Source organism: Scomber scombrus, chromosome 18 (genome assembly GCF_963691925.1).
Source record: "Scomber scombrus chromosome 18, fScoSco1.1, whole genome shotgun sequence".
NCBI classification, from domain to species: domain Eukaryota; kingdom Metazoa; phylum Chordata; class Actinopteri; order Scombriformes; family Scombridae; genus Scomber; species Scomber scombrus.
In genome coordinates, this window is record NC_084987.1 from 12,202,075 (window position 1) to 12,224,858 (window position 22,784).

The following is a 22,784-nucleotide window of genomic DNA, read 5'->3' on the forward strand; positions in this document are numbered from 1 at the left end:
CAGGCATATATTATTTACTTATTTAGGGACACACATAGACTGAAAAATTCCTTAAAAAGAGATTAAATTGTACAACCAATTAAAAACATTTCATTGACCTACTGTAGCTTTGTAAAGGTTCAGATTGTATTGTTTTTACTCACCAGCGTGGATTATTCTTCTGTGCAGTGTACTAAGTATGTATCTATGTTTAGGGGACTCATTTATAAGTTCTCTGAAGTGTCGTAGACTTGACGCTGACCAGGAGGGGAGGACCTCCTGGAGTTTTTGATATCTGGAGGGAATATTGACTCTACCAGTCAAAAACTCATGATTAAGATGCTTCCAGACGTTCTCGTTCGCCGTGTATTGAAATAAAGAGGCTTTTTCTATGGATCTGCTGAAGAGCAGGTGTAGTTGTGCCAGAGGTTACAGATGTGTTTGCCACTCTGTCATTGTCTTGTCTCCTGGGTTGTCAGTCTGGGTATGACATGTGGATTCAGGGAGTAATATGGGACTGGTCTGGTGATTCAGTGGGTTTCCTGGAGCCAAATGTGTCATCCTTACTCAGCTCTCTTCCTCTTACTAGAGACTCTGAGCACAGGTGCACAAAAACACTATCAACCACCTTGGAGCAAATGTCAGTGCTTGTCTAAGTTCATTTTGTATGGTACTCTTTCACTGCCATTAATTGAAAAATAAGCATACGTGCTCTGCCCCTCATATGCATCTGACCAAATTACAATGCCTTAGTACAGCTGGTGAAGACTCTCCCAAGTAGTCATCACTTAATCACTGCAGGTGGAAAAAGACACTGCTTGTAAGCGTGTCAAGCCCGTGTGTGAGTATGTGTCACAATGTATTGGGATTGATTGCTTCACTTGGTGGTTAATTGCATTTTAGCCACTGCCTGGGTGTGTTGAACCCAATGTTCTGTTCTCCTGTGAACATGAAGACAAAACCCACATTGATCCATTGTCTTATTGATGTGTAAATTACCAGAGAGAGAAAGAGAGATGAAGAAAAAGAGACACTGAGAGAGAGAGAGAGAGAGAGAGAGAGAGAGAAGAGAGAGAGAGAGAGAGAGAGAGAGAGAGAGAGAGAGAGAGAGAGAGAGAGAGAGAGAGAGAGAGAGAGAGAGAGAGAGAGAGAGCCTCAGAATGCTTTGCATTACTGCTGTTTGGTCTATGGGGGCAGTAGCGGTCTGCACTTCATACTAGATACTAAACACGACAGAAGAGTCACTAAAAAAATCTGCAGCTATTGCAGAAATAAACACACTACAAATATTTATATTATATTAAATTCAGTGAAGTCTACTTTCTCTCATTCAATAAACTTTTTTTATTCATTTATGTTTTCATATTCCTATATGCACTTTTAACCAGATGAAACATCTCAATGTGTGTCACAAGATTTTGGATTCAAGACATACGTTTAGTTTGTATCCATGACAGCTACAGGTACTTAATAATAATAATAATAATAATAATGATAATAATAATAATAATAATAATAATAATAATAATAATAATAATAATAATAATGATACTTCTACTACTACTACTACAACTACTACTATTACAACTACAACTACTACTATTACTACTACTACTACTACTAATAATAATAAACTTACTTGTACAGCAGCTTTCATACAAGAAATGAAGCTCAAAGTGCTTTACAACAAAAGAAAATGACATAAAAAGAACATCAAATTTTATATAATGTAATGATAGAGAAATAGAGTAAAATAAAATAAATTCAGAGTGCAATACATATAAAAGGTACGTTACTATTACTACTTTACTGGGTAATTGAGATTTAGAGAAAACTGTAACTATTTTGTACTACCCCCTTATCATTTCTTTCTAAAAAAAAAAAAAATTCATCTGCTTACTGTGTTTGTGTCGACTTAAGTTTTTTTCAATTTAACATCTCAATTCAACATGATCATCTGGCACAAAAAACAGTGCAAGTGTTGCCAGAGGTAGGAGGAACAACTAACATAGTTAAATGAATGTGTTTATGTGGAATCAGAAATATACAACAACAAAACAGAAAAAAACATATGCAATCTTATCTTGGACAATTCTACTTCAATTTGATGTTAAATCAAGAAAAGTCTATTTATACAAAAAGGCACCGGAACACAGGAAATATTCCAGGCTGCTTCAGTGATTCATATAATTGTAAGAGAGTTGAGTCATGTCTTACATAAACACATTGTAAGATTGAACTGTTAGGAAATCTCTCCCTCTTTCTCTTATTTCCTGTCTGAAATGTATTCATGTCAGCAAATGCGTGCTGTTGGAGAAGGCAGCAAGCTGTATGTGGTATCATTCAGGATCAGGCATTCACATACATTTCACTGAGGGTTGCTGAGATGCCAAAACCAAAACCAAAATTAGAGTAGGAGTCATTATTGACACTGTGCAGAAACCCTAAGCACACACTGTAAATCAACATTTTGAAAACTTTAGCTAAGACTTAAAAAAACAACATATTATGACAACATCATCAATTATAATGCAATTAAACATGTTTGCAAAGGCGGTGTGGGTCAATGAATTGTCAGTATTTTAAAACCTGAAAGCTCATTTTGGGTCAAAATAGTTAAAATACCTTGTGCCTAAATTGTTAGCATTCAGTACATTTTTAACAGTACAGGCATTTTAGATATTCGCAGTTCAGCAGTTCTGCCTCCAGGATGAAAGGAGACATAGGTGAATCCGTCACTTTATCACTCTTCAGTTCACCCACTCACTCCTACTCCTACACTGACACATAGATAAACACACAAACATGAGGGCGAGACAGAGTACACGGCGTAACAGTATTTGTTGTACAAACACCTGGAAATTGATTTCAATAGAAACATGGTATATTACAGTAAATAATCATGTTAGGACCCCTGCAACCATTGCATTGATTGTTTTTAGTTTTGTAGAGACATGGATTTTACTTGTGGAAGTGAATGCAACCTGAGAAGATAAAACAGCTTTCTGTTGTACCATATGTGGCTCATTCATTCAGAGCAATTCTCTGTTGAGCACTTATTGAAATCATATGTTGAACAGTGAAAAGGAATCCAACGATTGAATAACAGAAAGGTGGAAAACACGACACACTATTGCACAATGATTCTGGTTTTTAGACCTTTTTTCTGTCCTTTCTCCATTGCTTTTGAGACATTAAATTGGCTGTAACAGAAACCTTTATGCGTCATCTCTCTCAGTGAGAGTTGGAATAATAGGACTGAAACTTTTAAATAAAAGCACACACCCTGGAGAAACCATCATCAATCAAAAACGCTGCTGTCTCAGATGCATGAAAGTGCATGAAAATGCAGAACCATAACGTGACAGAGATGGAAAAAGAGAAAGAAAAAGACAGGAGAAAGGTCAATGCTTCTTTTTAAATAACATTTGCTAATGAATAGGAAATAATCACTGGGGAGTTATTAGAGCTCTGAAGTTTAGCTGCTGCTTTGTGCATGATAGTTGATGAAAAGCATAATTGTCAAAGCTGCAGGAAATGCTGTTGATATTTATTTGCAGGAAATTGTCTCAAAGTGTCGCTGTTGTTTTCATTTCTGTAATATAAATGTCAGCATTAACTGCATGTGCTGTGCTCCACTGGATGAATGGACAATTGTGCAGAGTGAGCAGCTACTGAGCTGACTCCTTTTAATGGGATTTTGACACGGACGTATACAGTGGAACTAACTGGATGGCCTGTGGCCAAAATAGGAAGAATGGGCAGCCCACCAGCTTTCCAACCATTATTACAATTATGCCACTCTAAATATGCAGTAATCACCATAATTATGGCCCTTTAGTCTAGGGGGTGGCTAACCAACAAACAAACAACCCAGAGTTTCATTTTGCAATCACCCCTAATGGAGTTAATTATGGAATCAAACAACAAGATGTGATGAAGCATTTTTCAGTTTTTAAAATGTATGAGGAGCTACAGTACGAGACAAGCTGCTAAATTTGCCTCAGTGTGTCACAATAACAGAAGCTTTGTGGTTTATGAAACCTAAATCCAATTAGCTGCTTCATGTCAGATCAATATGAAGGGGCACAGTTTTGTTTTACTGTCAGGAGCACTCAGTTACTTTGGAAAATTCATGGACCACAACATTGTTTTACAACATGAAACTGACGTGGAAGTAGAATTGTCCACATATTTTAATCAAATGCAGCAATGTGTGACTGTCAGTATTATTGATTAAGTCAGATGTGTGGTTTCAAACTGTAGTCGAACAGGTTTTAAAATGTTATTTTACTCCATGTGTGCATTATCTTTGTCAGTAATAACATTTCTGAAGGACAGTGTTAATCTCTTCATTATTATATTTGTTTGTGCCTTTATCTGCTCTTTCCACTTTTCACACATAATTAAATTCTCAGTAATCCCATTTACACATGAGGGTTAAGCAGTGTCTCAGTTGTGTCAGGGCAAGTGGGGGAATTTGAGGTCAATTGCCAGATAGAAAATATAAGTAAATATTCATAATTTGAGTCAACACATCACTTCTGGAATAAATCCCAATGCTATTTTGATGTTTTGAACTGTTGGATAATGTAATTCGAAGCAAAATTAAACACAAATCATGCCAACAAAGAACTGAGCATCTGATTGTTTTCAGTTTCCTCTGATGATAGGATACACAATAGCTGTTTGCAACTGTTTGCAACATTTTATTGTCAGCGTTTAAGCAGCGCAACATGGTAGGAGTGGTTATCTCTCAGAAAAACAACTTTGCTCATCCATTTGATACTCTAATTGATTTGTAAAATTATAGGGCACTATTCGCAGATTCAGGAAGAAAATTAAGGACTCTTCCAAAACGTTGACAGAAGATGTCATGTGTTGTTATTTTTAATGAATTGCTTTTTGTTTAGGTTCTAATCATTTATTAACCACTCATCCTCTCTATCACTGAATTTACTCCAAAATGGCACTGAAGACAAACAGCACACACTGAGATCTGCAACCATGTGAGAAAATGTTTATGTACTTTACAGCCGTGTATAAAACTAAAACTTTTTGGTAACACTGCTGAGTAAACAAATGAAAATAGGAAACAATGAAATTTTATTCATTTTAAAATATCACATGTGGTTCTTTAACTTTGTTTTTGAATGGGTAAATTGTTTGTTTTTGTTTCCATCAAACCACTGCAACACATTTTGGAAGCAGAAACCTCACATTCTTTTGCTGTTTTGTTTTGTGTTTTGGTTTAACCACTGAATGTTGGAGCTTTTTGAACAGCATAGCATCAGTGAATATCAATATTGCACAAACCAACATAAATACAATAGCAGATACATCCTACAGGGTTTGGAATGTATTAAAGGACTAAATGCATTTTTAAACTGAATCTGGCTGTTTATGTTTCAAATTTTAGAAAGTACATAAGCTGCCTAATGTTTTGCTAAATAATTTGTTAGCAAAGGCATTTCCCCAGCAGCTACTTTCACTGTGATGTCTGTAATGAACTTTGAGATGTATTAGGCAGACTGAATAATTAAATCATGGGAACTTTATGAATACACAATGACGCTTATCCTGTAAGAATTATGGTTTCTAAATCAATGTTAACTTATTCCCCAGCCCCACATTGCCAAACCATTTAATAACATTTTTTGAATCAATGAATGCATTTCAAAATATCTCAAGTACTGCCAGAAAGATATTAACATGAAAAGGGGGAAATCCCCCCAGGCTCTTTTGTCTATTTGTATTATTCACTGGACACTAATAAACCACTTTACCACTGTTCAAATCATTGACTGAATATTACTTTGGTTTAGTATTTCAGTACTTTTTGGGATTCATAGAAAACTGCAAACTGGATGTATGTGATGATGACATGGCTTTAAGTTTACACCATGAAGGAGTGAGGGTGGGTGTGACTGTGAAAGAGTAATGTCTTTGTTGGTCAGTAGTTGTGTGAACAGGGAGATAACACCATCCGCCAAATGGCTATTTTTACACTCAGGGACATGGCCCAACTTTGTGACATGAGCTGCTGGGCTCTATTGTACCTCTGTAGTCAAGAGGAATAAACAGCTGCCGCTGTTCTCAGAATAATTATACACACTTTTTGAGCTGCCTTGTCAGTGAGCTCTGTGCTCTGAATCGAGGTAGAATTTCATGGATGGGTGAGAATATATTTTTTTAATTGATTATAGTTGATGAATGACAACAAATGCTAGCACAATAAGTTTTAAAAAGTTTAAATTATAGAAACTAAAAGCTTCTCTCTGAGTAGAAGAAGCTCAGCTCTTGGAGTTATGAAACCATTTCAAAACCTGTTAGATATAAATGCTTTGCTCTAGTTTTTAGTATTTTACAAACTAGCATTTTAGCACAATTACATATTGCGTAAGAGCAAAATTTAACAATACTATAAATTAATTGTGATCCATCCTTAACAAAAGCTCTCTCAGGTCCATGAACCTAACCTGCACTCAGAAAGGGTGTTGCAGTTTCACTTAACCCAGCGGAGGGAGCATTGAGGTCTGATAGCGGGTACTGCCCACTCTGGTCTCTGTTGTTGCCTCCCTGAGGAGAATCATTCTTTGTCCAGCTGGCTGTCAGCGGAAGCAGGGTGAGAACAGAACAGATAGACTTTCAGCATGACTGTACATCTATCAGCTCGTCTTTGAGCACCCTGCCATTACTGCTGATGGAATTCTGGCCGCAGAACACTCAGGTCCTCATAGGAGTGCACGTACATGCCTGAATGGAAACATGCAACAGATTGGCTGTTGTATGTTGCCTCAAGTTGACTGGTTTTGAATTGTGTCTATGTTGCATTATATACATAATTAATATTCCATTTATGTTCCATTATGTGTTGCCCCACCATACACAATACTTACTCCATGCCATTACTGCAGGTCCATTGCTTCCTCTTTTCAAATCCTACAGGTGAAATAGTTTGATGTACTGCGTATTTTCTCTCATAAAACCTATGAATGAGTGAGACTGTTATAAAGAGAAGAAGGCAAGTTTTTTTTAAACAAGACAAAATCTGCATTCAATTCTTATAAAGGATCTGAAGTGAACTTTTATGTGATTGTGAGCAAAGAGAATTTCCTTTGAATGTTGTATTCTATAAAGCATCTGTTATTTACAGTATTGTATTATACACTGTAAATTAATTCACAAAACTTTGAGAGGACCCATTTAAAAAAAAGCTAATCAAACAACAGCAACGGTTGTATAAACTGGCTCACTTTGACCAAGCCGTAATTGACGCTTCCTCTATTAAAACCCCTTTGGAAGATAATGTGGTGTGCTAGGGTAAGGGTGAATGAGGAAGTGAACCATGAAACTATATATAGGATGCTATTTATTGTTGTTTTATGTGACCCACATTTACTTCATGTACTGTAATTGTTTTGAAATAAAACTGGAATGTAAACCCAGGTTGTTTCTGGGCAGTCACCAAATATGACCTACCATATACATCAAAAGCGTCCAATCAGTTCAAAAACTTGAAAGAATTTCTGTGTGCCACAGTGCACTGATGTCGTTATCGGGTATGGAAAATACGATCCTGCCAAATGCCAGTTGAATGGGCAGACTCAAAGAGTGTGACCAGACACTGAAAACAAGCTTGTCTCTTGGGGCTCAGGGGAACCAGAGGTCAGGACAAAGCTGACCCACAGACACGCCACACTGCTACGTACCGCACTCTCACCTGTCTATTCCCACCTTTTTCACCTCAGTGCCGACTTTTCCTTCCACTGTTTGGCCTAAGTTTTCATGATAGTCAAAAATTATGCAGCAGAGGTTGTGTTGAGCAGAGTTTGTCCCTGCAGTAGTAAACCTCACAGGTGAAATTTCATCCGCACTTCACTCTGATGTAAACAAAATGTTTTGACAACATTGGAAAGATATTTTTGCTTTCAGATACCACAGGAAGTGTGCAGTGGTGTGTTCGGACTGTATTAGACTCAAAGCTCAGCTCCTCTGTGTTTCTATGAAGTTGTTTTTTGTAACCTTGTCCTGCTCCAAAACCAGAAACCATTCTAATTATCTCTGTGATTTAACTGAACTATGCATCCAGTGTTTACTTTGAGGCTAACCTCTGTTCAAATGTTTACCTTGCATACAGTTGCTTACAGATGTGTTCGCTCTAATGTGACTAGATAGCGTACGTAGAAAATATGGCGATAGCAGCCTGCAGAGACAAGAAAGAGAGGGGGTAAGTTTACAGGAAGACACCAGGAAAACCAGAAGAAAATGCTTGTGTATGTCTGTCTTTTTTTATGCATCATATTATTATTATATTATGCATTTAATATTTTATAATGGTATGTACTTTAATAATATTAATATTGCTGCGTATCTCACTTATGTATTGTTTCACTGTCTCCCTCTGTTGGATGGTCTAAGAACTCACACAAACGCGCACACACACACACACACACACACACACACACACACACACACACACACACACACACACACACACACACACACACTGTCATTTGGTTAATACCATGTGGCTTTTTCTATTTTGAGCCAGAACACTCTTGCATATGTGAACAGACTTAATGTGTTTTCCATTTTGTGCTCTGAGAGTCTTTTAAAGAATAAGGAATATGTCTTACTGATGGTATTACATTATCAGACACTTCGCTTTTTATAGCCTATATAGTGCCTCTATAAAAAGAAAAAAAAAATACAGATGATTCTATGATCAAACTGTTGCCATTGCTATTTAGAGTCAAACAGCGCCCATAAATAGGGCAGTAGGCTAATTCAGAAGCGTTATATATAATGTCTCATGGGACAGGCGCAGAAAGATGTACATTAAGTTATTGACTGAATTATTACATCATCATTACGGGGTGGCTGTGGCTCAGCAGCAGGTCGTGCACCAATAAGAAGTGTTTCAATCCTTGGCCCCCTTGTCTGCATATCAAAATGTCCTTGTGCAAGTTAGTGAACCCCAAATAGTGTGTGAGTGTGTGTGTGAATGAGTGAGCTTTGGATAGAAAGTGCTGCATCGCTCCTAATGAGCAGGTTGGCACCTTACATGGCAGCCTCTGCCATCAGTGTGAATGGGTGAATGTTGGCATGTATTTTGGAGTGCTTTGAGTAGTCGATATGACAAGAAAAGCGTTATATTAGTGTGGTCCATTTAGCATTTACCATCATTTCCAGCTGATTTAGAAGCAATTCAATATAGAGGAAATGACATCTGCCTGGTGGATCATTTTGTTTGACGCTGCAACCTCAGAAAGCTCTTTTAGACAGCTTAGTCATGCCCTATTCTCGCATGTCTCGTGTTTCAAGATGACAAAAGTCAGAAAAGCTGCTCGCCATCTCTTGACCCATTCAAAGTGGGGGCATCTTCAGCAGCAACTGTGACTGAAAAAAATACACAAGTAGGTGGAAAAATGTAATCTACTGACTTTGTCCATTCCTTCTGAGAATGTAGGATTTTTCTTATCAGTAATAAAGAAATTGGATTATTTATCAAAATAAAGAAAAGGTGAATTGGTTAATGGGTCAAAAGACTTAGATGCAATAAGATGACACAATAATAACAAAGGATGTAAAGTGTGACTAATCTAAATGCACCATGTTTTTCTTTTTTAAGAAAAGTATAAACTAATAGGATGTATATTGTAAATGGTTGAACAATGTGTTAAATACAATTATATTTGAGGGAGAGTTCTGTCCACCAGATCATTGCTTCTGCCATGCACAGTTTATTGCCACATTCAGAAGGTCCTTGAACCCTGTTTATGGGCAAAGTTCACATTAAAAAGTCTGTGTGTTTTTGTGTGCGTGTTTTGCAAGAAGAAACACAGTTTTTTGTTCGGGGATTTGCTACAACCACAGCAGTCTACCTCGTTTTCAGTTGAGTGACATTATAGAAGGGATTTTGTTTACTGAGGCATAAACAGCCAAATTTACAGCAAGACGAGGTGATTGATTGGTTGTTTAACGGACCAAGAAAGTCCAGAGCTTGTGATTGTTAATATAAAGACCTATAGTGGGAAAACTACATTCCCCCCATTAATTCTGAAAACAATGATGGTATTTTCAATAGCTTGCTCAGACTAATCCATTGTGAACACATCCATCTCACCTTACACAACAACACTGTCCACATTTCTCATGTGATAGATCCTCTGAGTAAAACATAAATTGAGCTGCAGTCAGATTTAATATTCATAGATTACTTCAGCTTGACATTTTAGTGGTGATCACACCGAATTCAGGCTTCATTTGCTGTAAGGAACTGTTCCAGCCCCAAATCCCCTTAATAAGATCACCGGTCACCTTGTCAAGGGTAAAGATGCACAACAGTTTTGCAAAACGACAACTGAGAGCACATCCGTGATATGAGATGTCCGGAAGGAGCAGGACAAAGTTCACTCAGCCAAGAAACTATTTAAGAAATTGGAGTGAAGTTTGGTGATCCAGCTGTCTCTCAGAAACACACACACAAACACACACACACACACAAAAATATGTCCCAAAATATAGCAGCAATATACAAAGGAAATAATACAAATTGATAAAGTCATGAATTTCAAACATTATAAGTCCCTAGAGGGACTTAATGCAGTTGGTAGGTCACTCTATTTCAGTGAAGCCTTGCTAGATGCATGACTTGAATACTAATGTCTGTCTGTTGGTCAGTTGGTCCAACACTTTGGTCCAAACTGAAATATCTCAACAAGTATTGGATGGATTGCTATGTACAGACATTCAAGGTCCCCTGAGGATGGCTTTGATGATCCCTTGACTTCGAGTCTTGCAACATCAGCAGTATGACATTTTAGGGATGTTATTGAAATATCTTGATAACTAATAGATGGATTGTTGAGAATACATTACAACAATACATGTTGCTCAGATGATAAAAAATGTTTGGGGAAAAAAAATCCCTTTCATCTGGCCTCATCATTAATCATCATTAATTTATGAATTTGTCCAATACGTCAGTTTATAACCTAATAACTGCAAAATCTGCCTGAAGCTGTAGGCTACCTTGTGTGTAGTACCAATTATAGCAAATGAGAATGCTAACACCTTAAACTATGATGATGCACATGGTGTAAGCACAACAACAAACAGACAAAGGAGACAGACAATACATAATAAAACCAGAGATGTTAACAGTAAATCAACAGTGTGTCTAATTTCAACAAACCACACACATACACACGCACACCTATCACACCATAGTCACTTTTGGGGACATTGCATACTTACATTCATTTCCTGGAGACTTACAATAATAACCCTAACCCATCACCACTAAACCTCATCCCTACCCTAACACCCTAACCTAACCCTAACATTAACCGCTGACCCCAAAAATCTGCGTTTTACCATATTGGAACTTTTGTCCCCGATTGGACAAGCCGTCCCCAATTAACAGGTCCTCGGCCTGAAATTTGTCCCCAAAAGTAGCCTATGACAGAATCACTGACACACACACCTGGTCCTCAGTTTAGATACCCCTCTACCACCCCCATCTGTTACGTCACACGGTTACAAGAAACGCATGCAGCGGTGCGGCTCGCTCTCTCAAACCAAACGACAACTACACATGCAGAGCTAAACGTGTACTTTCACTTTTTAAAAAGACAATTATTTCCATGTTTGACGAGAAACTAGAGAGATCAAGTTCCTTGCAGCCGCTAACAGAACAGGGGACTTCTTCTAGTCGGTCATTTGTGATCAAAGTTGGATTACAGCGGAGACGCTTGAGCTGAGAGGAAATATTGTCTGCCAGATGTTGCTCAGAAGATGAGCAGCAGTGAAGGACAGATCAGCGGAGCCCCGTGCTGTCAACGGTAATTTGTTTTATTTTTATTTGATCTAATTTGGTGATTTTTCAACATGCGCTTCAATTGAGCCGAGTGTCATCAATTACATGGGAAAACCCGCAATTACAGGCTACAGTGAGTCTTACTACATCTCAGCGCAAATATCAATAAATCTGTGACTTTATAGGGACAGTATGATTTACTTCGAAATGCGATCTGTGTGTGGACCGGAGAAACGCTGCTGGTCAATAAGGCTTGTAATTTTTTTTCTTCCTTTTCCTGAGGTACATGTTAGGACACAGTTACATTTTTGAATTGCATAAACTGTAGTCAGTGTCACTTATCGCTCTGCCCAAAATGCCGTGTTATCTAAACCATCCTCTATCTGGAATCTGCACTTGGTCTGGCCGGTCTGTCAAACCCACAAGTGTGTTAAGTGCATGTCAAGGCAAAGGTGACCCGCGCTGCGCACAAATAGAATAATACAGTGCTTCCCGAGTTATGCGTTTTATGTTACAAATTAACTGTGAATGTGTTATTGCATGATAGTTGTGACATAAATATACATATTAAACAAAAGTCCAGTCTGCTTTGTGCAATACTTAATTTTAAAGTGAGTTGTTAGGAGCAAAAATGTATCCAGCTGTTAGGGGTGCATGTATGCCATGCAATATAATGTTATTTGTATTTGTGCTGATAACTTTAAGGTAATTTTGATTTTGTTAAATGTAGTGTTATTGCTTTATTTTCTGAGTTAAACTGCTTCTCTTTCACTGTATAAAACAAGTATTTCTTACACAAAATACTAGGCCATATTTCGAGCCTGGGGCAAGGATTAATACAATAAATATTTAACATGATAAATTTTAACTTTTTCTAAACAAAGAGCAATTTAAAGGCAGCAGCACATTAATTATGAGCATCCTCTGCCGTATATAACAGTTTCTAATTGCGTCTAAAACTGCAAAACCGTAACACTGATCACATACAAATTTAATTGCTTGTCGAGTTAATTGCTCAGGAGTGATTTTGATCCTAATTAGATCCACTTAAGCAGCATCACGCAAGTGAGAGAACAACATGTGGGGCCCCTGGTCCCTTGAGCATCTTGTATTCCACTACACAGAGCTTGGTTAATAAATGCCCCTATTGTTAGGTAAACACAGCTGACACATAACTAAACAAACATATTCATTAGTAGGACAGCACATCTGTTGTAGTGATAAGAGATGCACACTACTAACTGAAGCAGCGGTATCAGCCCTGTGCATACAGGTGCACTCAATGAATGAGTGATGCCTCTGTGTATGTTGTCTTTAGTGGTAATTTGCAAACATTAGTGGGCAGTACAGGTGCTTCAATGCATATAAAATACACATTAGTGTAGTTTTGTTGCATAAAGCAATCTTTTGCTCTTTAAGTGCTTCTAAAATCAGCAGGATGAACTTTTCCTGGTTTCGAGTTCCATTATGTATGTGGATGAAAATGTTGAATGACAATACAGGGTTGGGGTTGCTCTGGTTTATAGGTTATATATATATATTTGACCCTTATGTGCATGCAGCACATTGTGTGTTTGAAAGGCTCATAAGACTGTGATCTGGCCTCAAGGGGTGAAAGCTCAAAGCAGTGAGTGTTTTCTGATCTTTTCAACCCCCCAGAGAACTCTATGTCAGTACTGTACGCCATATGAGATTGCACAGCTCCAGTACCCTGAGGTCTGTACAAGAGACAAGCGTTTTTCTAATGTTTCGTGGCTTCATCAGCCTTGGAGATGGATTTGTATCAGAGTTCATGAGAGAAATGAGGCACAGATATTCAAATTCCTTCCTCTATGTGTCTGTAATGTCACTTTGTGGCTTTGAGCAAGAGAGCAGCATTATTATATACATAACATCTCTTCTGCAATTTGTCATCAAGGTTTGGGTTTTTACGATTAACCTTTGATGTTACATCACATTGTAAATCAAGGCTGAGAGTTCATGCTGTGTTATGCTTTATCTGGTTGAGGATTTGTGGTCTCAGCAAAACATACCTATAATTATCTGAGTCATAAATGTGATTAATAACAGGTGGTTACAGCTGATTACATAGATAACTGTACATCAAACCTAATGGGAAAGCAAAAGGCAGTCTGTACTGAGACACATATTTCAAGATTTTGTCTAGAAGTGAGTGTTAAGATCTTCAAAAACAACACTGTAATGGAAAGAAGAAAGTGTCGCTGATAAAAGCGATGTCCCTTTATTTTGGAGTGGAGTGGAAATAGTTCTACCCAGCAGCTAGATTTTTTTTACTGCTTTAAGAAAACACTCACAACTCAAAAATAGAAGAAATCTGAAAATAAGATAATAGGAAACGTCTTTAGCTGCGGTTCGGTTCCAGGTCTAACAGACATACAGTATATCACAGTGCTATCTGCAATGCACCTCAGGCTTTCCTTGTTCACAAACATTTGCTCGTCCTGTTTGACTTTGATCTGTAACTTGCTGAGTTAAGTGTTGGATCCTCCAGCTGCCAAGACAAGAGTAATTCTGCCCGTAAACTTTCAGCTCTCTCTCTGTGACATCTGTGGCTGCTGCAGAAATACAGTGAAGACATTCAGTTAGGGGTAAATCAAAGATGGGGAGGACTCATGACAGAGATCTATTGATTTTCTGGGCTCAAGGATCCAATGCTGAAAATGGGGAAGAAAATGCATTTGATTGGTACACAGCATGGAACATAATTGACCTGCTGCAGGATTAAGGTTTAAAAGAGATATGCGAGAAAAAGATGTAATTCTTGTGGTTTCCTGAGTATGTGTCACTTAACAAGATGGGAGTGAGAAAGAGACGAGCGGGTATAGAGAGAGACGCGATGGCTGTGCTTATATTCATGTGGTTGTAGATGTTTCCACAAAGGTCTTTGGTGATAATGCAGATTAAGAGAGAAAAAAGAAGCGACAGAGAGAGAGTGTCAGATAAAGAGACGGTCGAGTCTAAAACGGTAACAGAGAGACTGAGAGAGCAAACAAAAGAGAAAGATCTACAGAGAGAGATGATCAGGAGGCTTTGATGGCCTGGAGTGGTGCGGAGGACAGGTGTGAGGAGGTGTGTAGGTGTCAACGCCCATCAGGTGACCATGGACATCTTGTACGGCTCTATAGGCTCCCGTTCAAACAAACCCCATGATGGACCCAGGGGGGCTAAGAATAGCATACACTACAAAGAGCTGTCACTCTGGATTGTAACAGTGCAGCGATAAGGGTCCGTCTGGATACTGCCGCTGGGCCCCACTTAGCCATTTGTGCCATCCAGCTCATAATACCTTGTCCACAACACACACATATGTGTACACACTCATAGGTACATGCGCTCACATAGTTTCAAATACATGAGAATTGGTCAGGTGATTAAAATCCTAATTTTTGAAGATGCAAAAAATATCTGTACACACAGTGCATTTCTGAGGCATAAAACAAGTAAACAGTAGTTTCCACCCTCAGGCCAATTTATGCAGTTAAAAATGCAATAAGGAGCAGTGAGACACATTGTTCTTTCAGGAAAATCAGATCGCTGCAAGCAACGGTCTGTGAATGTTGTATATGTAATTAAGAAAATGTAGGACTTCTCGTAGGGCAGTCTGAGTAAGACTGAAAAAAGGAAGAGTAGCCAACTGGTAGTATCCAAGATATAATATGCTATAAAAATGAAACTGGAGCCAATCTGCAATTCATATTCCGATTTTGTCGCGTGGAGACAAAACAAGATATTTTCACTTGTTTTTTAATGTAGTTTTGCTTCTTGAATCAAGTGACATTGTCCAAAAATAGGGTTACTACACCATTCATTTAAACATCACATTATTAAAATATCAACATAAAAATAATGTGATATAAAACAAGCACATTCACGATAGGAATATGTTTAAAACTGCCCTCATTTATCCTTGTTTCACTAAAATGGAATAAATGACTCACTGAAAAAGAAGAAATATTTCGCATTGCAGCTATATACAGAATATGCACCTGAATACACTCTTTCCTTTTCTTTCTCTGTCTGTCTGTCTCTCTCTCTCTCTCACACACACACACACACACACATACACACAGCATATGAACACGTACACAGTGTTTATATACACAATTTAACGGAAAGTACCAGAACCAACCTAACCCTTCCTGTAAGTGGCAGGAAACATCTACTCCTTATTGAATAGATATCGACTCCCATGTTGCTCCGAGTCACGATTTTATGGGTAATTTCGCTGTCCGGCTTTCGGGCACGTGCTAGGTTAAATGGATAACTTAAGAGTTTATTACATCTTCCCAAACACATCCAATAGTGTGCCAGAAGCAGAGCAATTGTCACTTCCTTTAATAAAACCTCTTCGAAACAAGCTCTAGGAGAAAATTGAATTACTTATTAGTGTTTTTTTTAATAGAGCAATAAGGTGATGCACTTGCTATAGTAACTGGTGACAATATTTTGAGAGCTTTTCTATATTGCGGTACATCATGAATAGTAGTACGTCTTCATTTTGTTTTTTGTTTTTCTGTTGTAGTTCAAAGCGGATTTCATTCTGGTTTCTTTGCAGACGTGTTCACACCTAAAACATTTCTTTCTCTGCCAATCTGAGCCGTGCCCTGATGAGGCTCTCTGGTCTCGTCTCTGGGTAGCGTCTGTTGCCTTCCTTCCACGTTCTCCGCTCAGTACCAGGACCTGAATCAGATATGAAGCGCGGCACATTCCATCACTTTCCGTGGTCTGGGTGGCTGCCAACATCTTACCTTCCTGCCCCTGTGAACAAATCCAGACAATGTTTTGATGTTGCCTGCTCTGCAGCGGGGAAATGGCGAGATAAATCAATCTGACATGCCAAAGAATTGTACGTCCCTTCATGTTGGATGGACGAAATTGTTTCTGCATTGCGGGTCAAGAGTGATCTGAGCTCAGCTGCTGTCAACAGAAAGACGTTAGAAAAGTGTTTTTGTTTGGTTTATTTAATAAGTATACATTGTGTCATTCCTTTTTACACTTTCATACACGCTGGACATAAGAAATCTATTATAAAATAGTAAATAAAGCAAAACTAGAGATGCAGTAACCTGGAGAGACCCAATGTGTCATCTCATTCTCGGTTCTGTAAAAGCTTTGCTATTTCAGCCTTTCAGCACGCAGATTCACCACATTCACTTTGGGTATCAGCCAGGCACTGAAACACTAAAATCATATCCTTCCTGTCTTCACTCAATCAGTTCAAGAAAGACCCACAAGAAATAGTTTGAGGATTAAAGCGTCAAACGCACACAATAAATACGACTGTGACAATTAGAGCTGGTGCTGTGTAGGGAAGAACAGAGATGAATTCATCCATTATTTTTTTCATCGATACCTGCTTGCTGTTATTGTTGGTGTCATCAATAATGAGTTTTGTCAGACCATTGATCCTTTAAAAGGAAATTCAGTTTAAAATAGCTGTTACAAATCAAATAAGTGCCAAAGATGCCCTTTTTATTATTATTGCATGAAAACAATAATATTTCAAACACATTTAAAAACTGGATGGACGCCTTCTTTTTGAAGACTTCAGAACACATTTATTGCCATGATGAATAACTATGCTCCAAAGTCTCTGGCATAAAATGTTATGTTGAATCAAAATGGTGACTTTCTTATGCATGATTTCCATGGAGCTAGCTGGGGTTACAGATAAAAACAAATATTGTGATGTGCATTCTTGATAGATTTCTTTTAAATAAAATCCAGACTCATTCTATTCTCTGTTCTTGACAGATATCAACCAAACAAAATCCAGACTTTGATTTTAAATTCACAAATTTTTAACTGTCAACACCTGTCATTATATAAAAGGAACACGGTATGGCAGTCAGAGTGAAGAGACAGTCTTTGATATTTGAGCTCAACAGATGTGGAATAATAATAATTTAGTGCTCCTTCCCATATGTTAATACTTAACCTTCTAACTTAAACCTCTAAGGATCACTGGTAAAAAAAACGCTTTTAAGGCAGTCAATCTGCCCATTGAATTAACTTAGGTCTTATGGGTTGTAGATGTCATGGAGGTCATGACTGGAATTATCTATGAGGGCTCTGATAAGTCATGTCGGCCTAAGACAAATCAGTGGGTTGTGATGATGGAAACACATCACTTGTGCTGCTTTGCTCCAAGATGAATCACACAATCAGGCTCAATGTGGCTTATATGATTACTCACTAATGACCAACCTACACGCTCCAGTGTTGACTGGGCAGAGGCCGTGTTGCACGTAACAAGTTGTGGATCACATTTTAGGGTTTGAAAGGTTGTAGTAGCGGTCATGTCTGGCTCTCAATCAGTGGAGGGAGTTAACCTGCCTGTACTGTGGGAAGTAAATTCCTCTTCAGTGTGCAAAGAGACATTTCAATGCAGGGTGGAAACTTGAGCAAAATGATTTATCACATAGGAATCGATAGCAGTAGAGGTACAGTGAAGGATTGAAAAGATGAAAGAACACAACAGGGTTTTGCTTTTCTCTGAACTGCTTTGTAAACCCTGGAGGAGGTAACAGTATTGAGCCATTTTCTGTTTGTGTAGATCCACATTGGTGAGGCACTAAAAATACCCCCTCCTCCTTCGCAACGTGTGTGGGTCGAGGGTCAAGTGTTGCTCCTTTTGCTACCCAACACAGCCTATTATCACAGTAGAAAGCACAAACAACAGTGGCTTTATCTCTACAAATGCCCAAATGGAAACTGTCGCAACCATGCCTTTGCCTTTGGGTTGCCACAAACAAGAGGTCTGTAAATTCTGGTCCACCGCTCATTTCAGTGTGAAAGGTTATGTTTTTTTTCTCTTTTCTGAGTTAAATAACTAAATAAATATGAATATATGAATATGAATGTCTGACTGAAACTTTTTCTTAAGATAATTTTAGTCTCTAATCCTTCATCAGGTATATATAATAATATTCTCTATTTTTATACATATTTTCTTTGAATTACCAACACTTCACAGAGATAAAAAACATAGCCAAACACAGGCAAAAGCAAAAACAAGCAGTAATTTTGGAATAAAAAAGTAAAACAATACAATACAATAGAAAAATAGCACACTAATACAGATTTGATGTCCTTATGCTGGAGTCCATATGTTGGTAAATTTCCATTCGAAAAAAGAGCGAGTGAACCACTAGTGTGCTGTAAATGAGATCCTCATGTGACAAGAAGTTGCTATCGGTAATAGAAAGTGAGGAAAAATTTTGAGGAAAAAACACAAACAGAATACCAGAAAGAAGCAATATTAATGCACACCCTAACCCTCTTTTACAACCATCTTAAATACTGTATTTAGTGTCAAATCGCTTTTGGAAAGTCCGCCATATTTTCGCCAGCCAGTCTAACTTTAGACAGAAAATATAATTATCCTTCTGGACAAAATCATTACCAACTCACCTTTCTTTCTTTTCTTTCCCATGAGAAATAAATCACTTAAACTGAGCTGCTGCTGTCTTTTCATCTCAACCTCTGACCTGTCGCCAGCTGCCCGCTGCCTGTGTTTCCCGCTTCTGGTGACAAGACGCTGTATTGCGCTTTCAAAATAAAAGCAAGTGAGTTAAAGATTTAAAGAAATAATTTTAAAAATAACTTTTTTTTTGCCGAGTGCAATTTTGCCGAGTGCAATACGCAGGCAGGACCAAAGCGAAAGTGTTTAACAAAGTGATCATTGGGCCAGCCCTGTGTCAATCGGGCCGCTGATCTACTGGTTTTATGGGCTAGTCAGACCAATATAATTTTTTTTTAAAAAGTGTCGGGACTGTCGGCCCAAATAGCACGTCGGCCCACCGGGAAAATGCCCGGTATGCCAGATGGCCAGTCCGTCCCTCGGTACAACAGCAGCAGAACTTCCTATAAAGAGCAAAGTGTCTCCTCCCATCTTTCTTAAGTTAAAAAACTTTAAAAAATTTTAAACAAACACTTTATTAACACATAAGAGAAACAGTTGCTCTTTTAACTGATGGTAAACTTTTGGGGTCACTCTTTTAATTTAACTCTTTACTTCAACCTGCTACAGTTATATTGAAAATATAAAGAATTAAAGATATTTGTGGTATCTGCTTGCTCTAATTAGTAAAGTGTCACTTCCTCATGGTGACCTTTATCCCTTCTTTCTGTCTTATGTCATTTGTTGCTTTTCTGTATGCAGATGATGTCATCTTTTATGTTCCTATGTTGTTTATGGCTGGCATGAAGTTCAGTCTGACCTGATGTATCTGGAGTTAAAGATCATATTCTAACAGCTGTTGAGTTTCCATAGTTTCTTCTCATTCAGAGGTTTAACTTAACTCACAATAATAAGGATTGTTCCACTTCTAAGTTTGCTTTAATTACTTTTATATCAGAACATAAAAAATAAACTACTAAGATATAGATCTGTTATTGTTTGATATGCAGTATTTAAAAAAAAAAATACTGCATATCAAACAATAACAGGTATCTACACTGTTACAAATTAAGACATACGAGCCAAGATCATTGCATGCATGTACAGCTGTGCCGTTTTATTGTTTTTCATATCTTTTGTCAAATTTGAGTCCAAAACTAAACCCAAAACTTTAAATTAGTTCACCATGTCAAAATCTTCTCCCTGTATTGTTACTCTGAGGTTTTCTGACTGTTTTTTTTTTCTTTAATGGAAAAACACAACTGTTTATTTCATGTTCAGAGTTCATATATGGAGATAATATCACAGCTGCCTCACTATTTGAAAAATATAGTTTAAAGATAAAAAACTAAAATAATGAGCTGCGATGGCTCTCTCCAAAGCTTTTACTCAAAAATGTAGGAAGGAATGTTTAAACCATTTTCTGTGTCACATGGCAAGATTTATTACATATTTTGGGGCCTCTGAACTCATCTCAAAGACTAACAGGGTGTATATCTATTAAAGCTAAGATTAGACTGTGGATACACGTTGTATGTTTCTTCTTCAGTCTTCATCATCTCAGAAACCTGTAAAGCCAAACAACATATCCTCTAAACCTTCAAAAATGAATATGGACTTTAAGTATTTGTTACAGTTATTGCATCCAGCACAGCTTTAGATCATTGTTTGGTAAACAGTCTCAAACTAGGAAATTGACCCATGTTCCTTTAAAAAATGATGAAATGAGAGAATCTCTTGAGTGTTGCATGGTTGAAGAGTAACATACAGTATGTGAATGTTGATACAGGATGTATTTTCCCTAACTGTAGAGTCAGCGCAGTTCATGCGTGATGATTTACTGCAGCATACAGTATCCACAGGAGTCGACAGAAGACTATTCCCACCACTGGGAGAGACAGTACAAAGTGTCTTTTTTTTTAGACTAATATTCACAGTACCGTGTAATAACTTTGGATCTCAGCTCTACCGACGTGAGAATATAAGACCCAAAAGTGCATACAAGTGTTAAATAAAATTCATATGATACTGTTCTCTGTCTTTTTAGGTGACTTTTCTTTTAAATGTTTTGATTTTATATTTCACAGTAGGTCCATACAGACAGATTCTGCTGTTACAGTTTTGAATATCAGCCTTGAGTTGTCTTATTTTCAACGTTTACTGTCTGCCATTTGTAGAATTATATGTGCATATTAAAAAACTAATGGAGTGACACAACACAATACTTATCTACCTCCACAGAACCAAATATAATAAGAAGTGACTGCAACAGTCAACACTGGTGCAGTGCATGCGTGTTGTTAGTGCTGTAACAGGTAAATGATTTGGAATAAGTGCTGTGCATAAATGAAGGCATTTGAATTGCAGACAATGTTAGACTAATATCTCCCAGAGGAGTTGTTTTTTTTTTGGTTTGCTTCATCTTTCAATTAATGAAGCTTTTCACTCCAGTTTTCAGTGGCATTAATTGTTAGTGGGACTTGAAAAACAACATGTCCCCCTGCGTCACCGAAGAGACTGCTGATGAAAGTGTGCTTTTGACCTGGAGTGGCTGGACATGGGCCTCCATGCTGTGTACACAGGGGGAGACATTGACCTCCATCCACATGTAACACACACACACATGACTCACACTACCTGCTGAGGGCTGTGACAAGAACAGTGGAAACACCCATAAGTTTTACTGTTGGTTTTAGTGACCTAATCAACCCTGTGTGCAAAAACATCTGTTGAAAAGAATAAAGAAATATTGTTTTGGACTTGCTAAATAAACATGCTTGCCAAGAGCAGTTTTTACAGAGCAGAATAATTTATGCATATATACTGAGATATGTCACACTGCCAGCTGTCAGTACCATTTTGCAGACATGTGATAACACTCACTCTCTCATTAAATGCATTCTATTGATTGCAGAAAACACTCATCATAAACACAATGTTTATGATGAGTGTTTTCTGCCCTCAGTGGGATGATACATGAGATCACACTCTGTTTTCTGTAAAAACATCAGTTTGAGAAAATTTTATACAACGGGAATACACTGTATTGTCACTGCACTGTATGTTGCATACTGTACATGTCCTTATTGTGTGGGAACAGCTTGACAAACACCACACACAGCCAACAGGGAAGTATAAGGTGTGGTGCATCAAACCATCAATTTTCAGTCATTAAACCCTCATATCATTCTGATAAATGAAACATTGTTTCATGTTTCAGTTACTCTGTAAAATGCAATTGCTTCTTCTAAAGTTTAATTTGTGTTGAGATTTATGAGACAGATCATTTGTACCATCTGCTGGGGCATTGTATCATCATGTGCTGAGTAAAGGTTTGCAGAACTGAGCATGTCAGGGCATTTATATTTCTTTCATGACCCTTGGTACCTGCCCATAGCTGACTGAGTCGTTGGTTTCTCTCATGCCCATCACCTCTGCTCTACAGCTTTCCCCTGTCAAACCTCATATCCTCCTCACTTTTAAAGAGCTGCCATTAAATATGCTCTCCTCCCTTCCTTGAGCCACGTTGCCATAAACTAAACACATCAAATATTCATT

The 22,784-nt window shown here is 37.8% G+C and overlaps 1 protein-coding gene across 4 annotated transcripts in view; it reads left to right on the forward strand.

Annotated features, from left to right (window-relative positions):
* The first annotated feature begins 11,535 nt into the window (after positions 1 to 11,535).
* The window catches only part of gcgra (glucagon receptor a), a 36,602-nt gene continuing 25,353 nt past the window's right edge, over positions 11,536 to 22,784 (forward strand). For all 4 annotated transcript variants that reach the window (XM_062439604.1, XM_062439607.1, XM_062439605.1 and 1 more), the window contains exon 1: positions 11,536 to 11,828. The gene's annotated coding sequence lies outside the window, so the exon portion shown is untranslated. The remainder of the gene's footprint in view (positions 11,829 to 22,784) is intronic.